The sequence below is a fragment of the Lissotriton vulgaris genome, chromosome 5, assembly GCF_964263255.1.
Source record: "Lissotriton vulgaris chromosome 5, aLisVul1.2, whole genome shotgun sequence".
NCBI lineage: Eukaryota > Metazoa > Chordata > Amphibia > Caudata > Salamandridae > Lissotriton > Lissotriton vulgaris.
In genome coordinates this window covers 81618400-81625760 of record NC_141693.1, presented here as the reverse complement: position 1 = coordinate 81625760, position 7361 = coordinate 81618400, and positions in this window count along the sequence as shown.

Genomic DNA, 7361 nt, shown 5'->3' with positions numbered 1-7361 from the left:
CTTTTTCCACCCCATCTCTGAAGACGGAACGTGAGTTCGGCCATTAACTTCAGTTAGGTCGACCAAAGTGTTTTGGGGGAATATGCCATTTAAAGCGCTTACTCAGGATGCTGGGACCTGAGTTTTTTAATGCCTTAAAGGCATTACACAAGGCCTTAAACATTATGCGCTTTTTCATAGATAGCCAGTGTAGAGTGTTAAGGGCATGTTTTGCTGATGTATGTTTGGCTCATCCGAATAGCAGTCTTGCGGCGGAGTTCTGGAGTACCTGTAGCTTAGCTAGAACCAATTTGTTTCGTCCTACCAAAAACCCCTTGCAATAATCGAGTTTTGATAGCACTAAGGCTGACACCATAGTTTTCTGTAGGTTTGTTGGAATGAAGGGGAGCACTTACCTTAGGATTTTCGAGGTGAAAAAGATAGATGAAGTAAGCATTTTTACGTGCAGGGAGAAGGAGAGGGTGGGGTCCATAATAACTCCAGGATTTTTAGCTTTGGCTGCTGGGGCGGGGACAGCTCGCAATTCTGATGGCCACCAGTCTGCGGACCAGAATGTTGTGTCCTTTTCAAAAAGTAAGACCTCTGTTATATTCGAGTTTAATTTATGGCAGTTTTTGGCCATCCATTCACTTAAATTTTAGTGCAGTGTTCTGCTTTTTGCTTGAGATTGATATATTAATCTGTGTGTCATCTGCGTATGATACCAATTCAAAACCATGATTTTTTATCATACCAGCCAGGGGAGCAACATAAATGTTGAAAAGGATGGGGCTCAAGGATGAGCCCTGGGGCACCCCACATGGGAGTCTAAAGCATTTTGATTTAAAACCTCCTATTTCAACAAAGTGTTCTCTGCCATGCAGGAATGACTTAAGGAGTGCATGGGCCGAGCCACCAACTCCTGCCTCACAAAGTCGACCAATTAAAACGCCAAGGTCTACTGTGTCAAAGGCAGCTGACAGATACAGCAGTATCAAAGTTGCCGATCCTCCTTTGTCAACTGCCATTCTGAGTTTCTTGGTGGCGGTAAGCAAGGCAAGTTCAGTACAATGTTGTCATCTAAAACCATACTGAGTAGGGTCCAGGACTTGATTATTCTCAATAAAGGCACCTAGTTCCTGATTCATATATTTTTCCAGAATCTTAGCCAGGAGGGGTAGGCGAGAGATGGGATGGTAGTTTCCTACATCAGTTTTGTCTAGATTGGACTTTTTTAATAAAGATAGAATGGATGTCTTTTTCCATAGCGAGGGAAAAGTTGCAGTTTCAATGGTGGTATTTAAGACCTCAGTGAGAGGGCAGGCGAGTGTCTCGACTAACATATGGCTTATTTTCGGAGGACAGGGGTCCAGTGGGGATCCTGAACTAGTTGCTACCAGAATCTTGACGGTTTGTTCATGAGACATTAATGTAAAGTTTAAAAAACTGGGTGGAATGCGATCGCGGACTAAGGTGGACATGTCAAAACATGACTTTTCTGTCACAGTTCGTGGGGCCAGAGCAGTTGGAGCGTTAACCGAATGGGTCATGAATGTGTTATAAATAGGAGAGACTTTGTCACAAAAGTATGAGGGCAAATTGTCACAGAACGCTTGATCTGCTGTGGTTTGACTGGTCTCCTGTAAATGGCTAAGTTTCAAAACTAGCAAATAGCTCCTTAGAATTGTTCTGTGCCCCTTCTATTTTTTCTGAGTAATATCTGATTTTAGTGTTTTTTATCAATTCTTTATATTGTGCTAGTCTTGACTTGTATTTTTTTTTTTCCTTAAGATTATAACATTTGCACCAGCATCTTTCTTGACTGCAACAAAGTCTCCTTAGTGATCTTAGTTCTTTGGAAAATCAGGGTTCCGTGGGTGCAGTCCTGCTAGCTTTACCAGTTCTCTGTGGGATAGTTATATGAACTGCTGTTGAAATCAAGTTATGATATTGTAAAGATGCCGTTTCTGAATCTGTAGAAAGACATGGTTTGCTTTGATTGAGTTGATCAGTGACAGCGTCCAGGAGATGGCCCGCGGTATGAGTATGTCCTAGTACCATCTATTCTAGACCTGCGCCTGTTGCTAGATCCATTAAGGCCTGTTAATCTTTGTCAGATACAATGTCTAGATGAAAAATTAAAAATGCCTAAAATGGTGAAATTTGAGAATTTACTTTATATTCCAAAAAATCGCCCAAGGTTAGCAGAAAAGGATTTCTGGGCCACGGCGGACTGTAAACTAGTAGCCCATTGAAGGAGAGGACATGACTGGCTGCTATCTTTAAACAGAGCACATCTACATGTGAATCTGTGGGGATCGTTTTAAAAGATGCTTTTAAATAATCCTCATAAATTATCATAAGCCCCCCCCCCTTTTTGCCAACATGGTCTTTCCTAGCCATTGCAAATCCAGGTGGGATTGCTATCGCCAGGTCTGGGCATGAGATTCATCTGCCCAGGTTTCTGTGACAAAAATAAGGTCTAGGTCATTGTAATTAACAAAAAGACCAAACCTGTGTTGGTGTTTAATCAGTGACCGTGATTTTAACAATGCACATAATAGTCTTTGAGGTGTTTTTTTTGTCTTATGGTCATTGAGATCCCTCCTTGTTCCCACCTGAGGGCCGTTCTGACTATCCATAGCAGCCTCGTCAGAGAGACACTTGACTTTTAAGTCAGTTAGTTTTAATTTACAATTCGGACAGGTCTGATCCCTGGTGCCCTGGAAGCCTCCTAGTGATTAGTGTGCACTACTACCATATCGCAGACCATTATGAGCCGCATACTAGTTCGTTTTCTTTTTGGCCGATTTTTATTGATCTTGCCAGTTGAACTTCCTACTTCGTCATGCCGGAATCAATAGCATCATCCGTTGCATCCATGGAAATTGCCTTTGAGGAGGATAGGTAGGAACTCTACACTGTCAGGGAATTGGAATCTGTTTGCAAAAACCTAAAAGACCAAGTCAGAGGCTTCGCTAGGAAAGACGAGCTACAAAAGGTCCTGAGGGCCTGGGTAGCAGACAGAGACACAAGTAGGCAATCTGGTAATCTAGTGGAGAGGTGGAGGGTCCTATTCCTTGGGGGGTTGTGCTTTTGGGAGGGGGGGACCCTTCAGGCAAGGCAGCAGAAGCCTGTCACCAGAGGACTTGGAGGACAGGCGGGAAGCAAGGAAGTTCGAGTTGGAAAAACTCAGGATGGAAAGTGAGAGGAAAGACAAAAGAATAGCCATGGAGGAAACAAAGATCATGTTAGACCATGAGCAAGGTCTTAGAGAGCTGAGCTAAGGAGTAGGCCCGGCTCAGATGGTGGCAGCAACTCGTCAAGACAGGCAGACAGAATCGTGCACATCCCTAAGAATGTGGGCAAGGAATTCAAGAAGGGGACTGACATACAAAGGTGGTTTCAGGGGTTCGAGGCAGTAATCCACATGAATGGGGTCCCTGAGGAGAATTGGGGAGCAGGATTGTGGCCTCTCTTCCCTGAAGAAGCGAGGGACACTTTAACAGCTTTGGATAAGGGATATCACCTCACCTATCCAGACATGAAGGACGCCCTCCTCACTTAGTATGGTCTTACTCCTGAGAAGTACAGGGATCAGTTCAGGTCCAGTAAGAAGTCTGATGCCAACACTTGGTCAGTGGATGGCTGGGTGAAGGGCAGTAATGTGACACATTTTCAGGGCTCTACAATTTTATTGCATTGGAGCACTTGTCCAGTCTATGTTTTGCAGATCTGAGCCAGCACCTAGTTGATAGTAAGCTGACTGACCCATGGAAGCTTGCTATGGAGGCAGACTGCTGGGTGAGTACCAGGATCCACAAGAAAGTGTTTGGGGGAGACTCAGCCAAAGGTGGGCAGGGTCCCCAGCAGAAAAATGGGGGGGGGGGACAAGGGTAAAGCACAGGAGTTCTCTAAAGGGCCCCAAACTAACACCCAGGGTAAAGGTTCCCATCCCCCAGAGATAAGAAACAAGGGGTCAAGTCAGGAAAGCCTGCTGAGACAGGACCCCACAATTGTTTTGCATGTCACCAGGTGGGGCACATGTAGGGGGACACCAGGTGCTCAAAGAGGGTACAGCCACCCACCAGTGGGCAGTCCAAAGGGTTGCCTAGTGGGGCGCTTGGGGAGGAGGAGGAGTACCCACAGGAGGGGGGGGGGCCCCACAGAAACGACGCTCATCTCACTAGGGGACAGTGGGATGCCCCCAGGAAACCAGGTGCCCCCTAACACAAAGAAATACATCACCTGGGTGACCATCAATGGAAAAAGGGTAGAGCCTCTCAGAGATACTGGAGCCAGTGTGACCACAGTCCGGTGCCACCTGGTCTCGGAGTACCAGGTAGCCCCAGAGGCATTCCACCAAGTAATTGCGGTAAACAATTCAGAGCGCCAGTATCTGGTCGCACAGGTTCCTTTGAGGGGGGGTCTCAGGTCCCATGAGGGTAGTTGTGAGCCCTTCCATGCCTGTAGATTGTCTGCTAGGTAACGACCTGGATCAGTCCTTGTGGAAGGATTTTGAGCTCAGGTCTCACTTGGAGATCCTTGGGTTGCAAGAGGGGGCCTGCGTGTCCACTCGGTCAATGGTGGCCAGAGAGGGTGGTCAAGAGGACTTGGAGCCTGAAACAGAGGCCCAGGTCCATGCCAAGAAAAAGGGCAAGGGGCATGGGAGACCAGCCCCTGAAGTTCCCACGGACCGGAAGGAGGCGGACCTTGAGGGGGACGCCCCGGTGCCTACTAGGGGGGGGGGGGGAGTAGGTAGCTGAACTGGGGGACCGCTCTGAGCTCACCCATTGGGAGCAAGAAGTGGTTCCCACCAGTGAGGACTTCTGTAAAGAGCAGAAAGAGTGCCCTTCTCTAGAGGGTCTGCGGCGGCAGGCTGCAGACCAGGCAGCTGGTGATCAATCCAGATCACATTGGATCTACTGGGAGAATGATCTCCTGTATTGTGAGCCTAAGGTCACTGAGTCTGGGTCGAAAAGACCTTTGACAGACTTGTTACCCACTTCTTCTAGCCCTAAATGCAAAGACAGTCAGATGGACATTGCTGGTCTTGCCAAACTTGTCAGGCAAGTGATAAGAGAGGGAGGAAAGTTAAAGCTCCTATCCAACTGTTTCCAGTTGTTGCAACACCGTTTGAAAGGGTAGGGATGGACATTGTGGGGCCACAGGGTCCCAAGACCGCCATGGGCAACAGGTACATCCTGGTCTTGGTAGGCCATGCCACCCGATACCCAGAGGCAATCCCTCTCAGGACAACGACGGCGCCAGTGGTGAGCCGGGTGTTATTGGGGATCTTTTCCAGAGTGCGGTTCCCCAGAGAGGTGGTTTCTGACAGGGAGATTAACTTCATATCTAAGTATATGACATCCTTGTGGAAGGAGTGTGGGATGACTTACAAGTTCACCACTCCTTACCACCCCCAAGGGAACAGTTTGGTAGAGAGATTCCAACAGACCTTGAAGGGCATGATTAAGGGTCTAACAGAACCCATGAGGAGTAAGTGGAACGTCCTTTTGCTGTGCCTTCCCTTTGCATACAGGGAGGTACCACAGAAGTCTCTTAGGTTTAGCCCCTTTGAGCTCCTGTATGGTCACCCTGTGAGAGGACCTCTAAGTTTGGTGAAGGGAGGCTGGGAGGCAGCTCCCAGGAAAATTCCCCAGGATGTGTTTAGTCACATGCTGGCCTTCCAAAACCAAACTGCCCGCTTCAGGAAACTCGCTCAGGCGAACCTGGAAGCAAGCCATGAATAAATGATGAAGTGGTATGACAAGAATGCCCCTCTGGTCGAATTTCAACCTGGACAGAAAGTGTGGGTCATGGCCCTAGTGCAGAGTTCTTCAAACTGTGGGGCGCGCGACACCATCCCAGGGGGGCGCGCACTCCACCCGAAAATCTTACATTTGTCTTTCACTAGAGAACTCCGGTAGAGGGGAGGGAGGGGAAATCATCGGGCCGACCAGCCCATGCTTTTCTCTGTTAATCACCGTCCCAGGAGGGGGTTAATTGTTAGAGCTGCGGTGGGAGGCAGGAAGTCTCCTCTGTTAAACCGAAAGCAAAGGAAGACAGTTCTGTTCCTTCCCCTTTGGTTTCAGAGGAGACTCCTTGCCTCCCACCGCAGCTGAAGCATTTCAGTTCAAGCCCTTCCCGGTTCAAAATTTGTGATCAATCAAGCCTCATGTCTGCGCCGCCTCACAGGCTTTCCTTTCTTCATGTGCTGCTCAAGTCATAGCTGCCAAGGTTTCAGATTGCTTTGTGTGACATTTTTTTTTATTTCATTGCAGTTATGAGTGACATTTCAACCACTATAAGTGACAATTCCTCGTGAGCAAAACAAAGCAATGAAGTCCATGGGAATGGATAAATATTACGAATTATAACCTTTTGAGCTGTGAGAGACTCGAAAAAGATCTTTAAACTGCTGCAGAGCACTTCCTATTGATCAAAAAACATCTGCTTTTCATAACTAGGTGCATTTTGTACTGTGGAAATTGTATGTGCATTCATTCTGCTAGGAAAAGAGAAAACTAGTAATCTCAGTATGCTAAGTGTTTAGGATTAACAAGTCACGTTTCACAGTGTTACAATTCACATGAAATACACAACAGGAAGCAGCTACGGATGGGCCACATTATTGTACTTGGTGTTAAGTGGCAAGATCTGTATTGTATTTTCTTGGCTCGCGCCGGGTTCATACAAAAAGCTGAGATTTTTCCCCTCATCGGTGCATACTTTGCAGTGTTCTGAAAGCTGCGAAGTTAAAGATAACTGTCTCTTAATTAAAGTAAATAAAGGCAAAGTCCATTGTAAAATGTATAGACTTCATGAAGACAATCTTTTTTGATAATTTTGTCATGCTTAAGCCTTAAATCGTCACAAACAAATGGCCAGTATGGCAGTATTTAGCAACCTTACCAGTGAGTGGGAAACGCTGAATGTGCAAGAATGGCTCCAGTGCTGCTTTCCGGGTACTCTCAATTCAGTGCTGCTGGCGTCCACAGCAAGGCAGGGGCACCGGAAGGGGCTCTTTCTCAGGGCACAAGGTAGTTGCAAGGCGACCAGCTTCAAGGCAGGCATTAGTTCAGTTATTATTGCTGTGTTGGCTGTGGTCCATTCGTTCACCACCCTCACCCTCTTCCCCCTCACCGTTTGGTTTACCCATATACCATTAGCCGGAGACAGACTGCGTGACTGCAGTCCTTACTAACAGAGGGCATGCAGGCACTGCAGCTCTGAGCTGCTCAGAACTGCCAAGCCTTTTGAGCATTCAATGAAAAGGATGCCACCTTGCTTTGGGCCATACCAACATACCTCAGTGCTGCACGTTTGACCTCTCACACACCTGCTTCTGGTGTGTCTTCCCTTAGTCTTGTAACTTCACC